At 35.3% G+C, this 4,258-nt stretch overlaps 1 pseudogene; it reads left to right on the top strand.

Annotated features, from left to right (window-relative positions):
- The first annotated feature begins 2,348 nt into the window (after positions 1–2,348).
- On the top strand, positions 2,349–3,431 carry LOC112523232 (annotated as a pseudogene).
- Positions 3,432–4,258: the final 827 nt, after the last annotated feature.

Raw genomic sequence — 4,258 nt, forward strand, 5'->3', positions numbered from 1 at the left:
CACATTTAAAGGAAACACCTATCAAAACTCTCACAAACACCACAAAAATACCAAAGTACCTCTCCCACGAAGATTATACAGAATGTGACTAAAAATCTAATAAAATTTAATAAGAGCGTTATCTACATGCAAAATGCAACTACAAACTAAATAAAATTAGGTGCATAAAATGCAGTTAACATTACCCAACTAGACCATGGTGTTACAACAACAGTTGAATATGAAAATACCACTAAGGGCACCAAGTACTGGCCGGTAAGGAACTCGTGAGGAACAAGATGGAGAGAGGAAGGTTATATTATAATGTAAATAGATGTTGATGTCGAGGAATGACTCTCTGGCATTGTTATGATGGCCTCGTATTCGGATTTTAATATATGAGGAAACATGCGTATTCAGAACAATCCATACATATGAATTCATTTTGGCTCATGGATATGATTGCCAAGTTGTTTCTCTGCTCATCCAATCATTATGTTTGCGGTTATATATATATATATATATATATATATATTACCGTTCATCATGGTTTTCTAGATTTGGATGTAAAATTTTTGGCTTGTTACAGAATGCAAAATATCATCTTTTATTCGGCTATTGTTGCAAATATAAGTGTGTAGGGAGATAAGTTGTTTATGTGGTCTAGCATTTTAATGATCCAGATGTGCCGGAAAAAATCCCTTTTTGGTTTGCCATTCCTCGCTAATTCTTTGGCGTTTCCGCTTATGATGACTCCCATAATATATATTGCCTCTTGTTCTTCAGCGTAATCAAACTGTACGAGACTCTATTATCTATCATGAGTATCTCCTTCCGCACCCATGTCACTCCACCATCAATCAACACCAAGGCTTTCTTGTTTCACTTTCTAGCATCATTGTAAATAGTACTATGATGGAATTCAATAATACTTTATACTCCAATTGTGTAAAACCTTCTTGTTATTTGATTTATTTATTTAATCATTTCTTGGTTATAAGGATAATTTATTCTTATCTTATATTGTTTGAGAGTTTTATCTCTAACAAGTTTGCACTTGTCCAATGAAATTCTTGCGGAGGTTATGGCGAAACTAAAAGCTTATTTTTGACAACTAAAAGCATATGGAAAACCTTTACAAAAGATTTAATTAGGTACAAAAAATTTCTTTCTAAAGATTATTTTGTTGTAGTAATCAGTTAAGATCATGGTTATGGAATATTTATTTAATGAAATGATTATATTTCCATATTTTAAAGTCATTGTGTTCATCCTCAACTACTCTGTCTATCCCTCCTCACCCCTCAACCATCGTGTTCTCTATTATCTTCAGTATGTCACAGTTGTTATATGAATGTGTCCAAACCACTGCAATCTTCTCTTAGAATTTTTTATGATAAGTGCAACTCGCAACTCCGCCCTAAACACCGTGTTTAGTATCGTTTTCAACATGGTTTGTCCATATATCCATTTTTAAAATTTTTAACTTTTTCTCATAGAACTATCTTGTCGCCCCACACTTTGACTCATACACCATATGCCCACAATTGTTTGAACTTACACAAGTGTTTTGTTGGGACGTGAACATATGCCCCTATTTATTAATTTATTTTTTAACTAATTTTTAAAATAATATATAATCTTGGTTTATTAATTAATCATAAAGAATCTTATTATGGACTTTTGGTTCTATCATATCATATGTGCGATTTTTGTTTTGTACCATATTTAGAGATGCAGCCTGGATGTTGTTCCCTTGTTGTTCCCTTGCAGATTAGAGAAGACCTGCTAAAAAAATTATGTATTTTCAATCGAAACTGAATTATAAGAAATACCAACATCAGTTGTTTTCTTTATGGTCCTCATGCTTGCAAATATATGCGGGGGCTAATTTAATGCAATATGTCTTGATCTATGACTTATACAAACGGTCAATAAAAACAAAACAAAGAAAGGAAAAGTATTTCTGTAACTAAAACTCTTTATATAAAAGTATTTTTGTAACTAAAATACAAACACACATCGTCCTTTTGCCTAATAGTCGAACATGAGCATACAAAATTACAATCATATACATATATATAACATGGAATGAATCAACTTCCACGCAAATCCATGTTTCGTTGTCCATATCACTTGTCTGACTCTCTAGAAAATGCAATTCATTTTCTATCACAAAAGTCCAATTACAATGAGAATGCAATATCAAACGGATTCTTAATTGGCTTTAAGTGATGAGTCCACTGGTTCTATAAATACGTCCTTCCCTAAAACACCAATGCAATCAAGTGCAGGACAATAATCCACCGCTCTATTAATATATTCCCGTGCAGCTGCTTTGCAACATTCTGCTTTCAAGTTGATTAAACATGGCTCTCAATATCAGTGGGAACTTTGCCTTCGCACTATTTTTGATTGTTGGAGTATGGACTCTTGAAGCCACATCCCGCACCCTAACTGAAGCATCCATGGCGGAGAGACACGAGCAGTGGATGGCTCTTCATGGACGTGTTTACAAAGATGCAGAGGAAAAGGTAATGCGCTTTGAGATATTCAAAACTAATGTTGAGAACATAGAGGCATTCAACAGTGTTAGGGGCAAGTCTTACAAGCATGGCGTGAATGCATTTACTGATGTGACTAATGAGGAATTTCGGGCCTCTCGAAATGGTTTAAAGCTTCAATCTGATCCTAGAACTAGCATGTTCAAGTATGAAAATTTGACCGCGGTTCCATCCTTTAAACTGATGAAATATTGAAATAGTAGTGTTCTAAACACATACATACTATTTTAATTTTTACGTTTCAAATAATATTGTTGTTTAGACTTGCCATATTAACTTATTCTATTTTGTAAAGGATGTTGCTGGAATTTTTTAGCAGTAGCAGCGATGGAAGGAATCAACCAGCTGTCAACCGGTAAACTGATATCAATATCTAAGCAAGAACTAGTTGATTGTGATACTAGTGGTGAAGATCAAGGCTGTAATGGTGGTCTTATGGACCAGGCCTTCAAATTCATTATTGAAAACAAGGGCCTAACTACTGAATCTAATTACCCCTATGAAGCAACTGATGGATCATGTAGCACTACAAAAGAATCATCCCATGCTGCTAAGATCACTGGATACGAAGATGTGCCTGCCAACAGCGAGTCAGCATTGTTCAATGCTGTGGCCATGCAACCGATTTCTGTAGCGATAGATGCTAGTGGATCGGATTTCTAGTCTTACTCAAGCGGAGTTTTCACTGGAGAATGTGGAACCCAACTAGACCATGGTGTTACAGCATTTGGATATGGAACGACCCCTGAAGGAACCAAGTATTGGCTAGTGAAGAACTCATGGGGAACAAGTTGAGGAGAAGACGGTTATATCAGAATGCAAAGAGATGTGGATTCTGAGGAAGGACTTTGCGGTATTGCTATGATGGCCTCATATCCAACTGCTTAAGATACGAGGCGACTTGCCTAATCAGAATGTACACTCCATACATATGAAGTTAAATCTACTCGTGTATATGATTTGTGAGTGTGGTTGTTGTATGCTTCTTACTACATCATTCGTTTTCTAGATCTCGCGTAAAACTTGTAGCTTGTTTATGGAATGCAAAATATCATCTCACTACAATTTTGAGCATTATCACTGACGGACAGAGTCATCAATGATCCATTAGTGAAAGTCCCTGTGTCAAACTTTTGTTCTTTGGCCATAGCCTTTTCCACCAATACTATTTTACACGTCTGAACCTAGTATATATACATATTTTCAGCCACCCGATACTTTGAAAAGAATAAAACATTCGAAAATATTTTCCAAGTTAGGAGTGTCAAATCCATACACGTACTACATCAACTTGGCCAAAGTCGGGGTTGAATGATGTCATATGTTCAACTTCATTCTCAGCAACTGTCCCATTGGGAAGATCAGCCAGAAGTCAATTAGAAACATCAAAATTATTTTCAAAACTAGTTTTAGAAAATGTCATATGTGGATATCCCCATGAATTAGAAGCATGTAAATGGAACGGGCACCTACCAAGTATCTATTCACATGTAAATGGAAAATTCATCGTTAGGAAATTAAATCCAATCAATATAAAATTCAATCGTATTACCAGTAACACCACAATGTTTACAAAGGAAGTTTGGATAAGTATTGTCTATGTATCCAATTTTCATGGTTTGAGTTCAGGTCCAAGTTCAATTGTGTTGACCATGAACAAAACTTAAAATTTTGGTTTGATCCAAGAAGAAGAAAATGCGAGAGGTCTAGGTTTG

Source organism: Cynara cardunculus (assembly GCF_001531365.2).
Source record: "Cynara cardunculus var. scolymus isolate 2C chromosome LG 12, CcrdV1, whole genome shotgun sequence".
Lineage (NCBI taxonomy): Eukaryota > Viridiplantae > Streptophyta > Magnoliopsida > Asterales > Asteraceae > Cynara > Cynara cardunculus.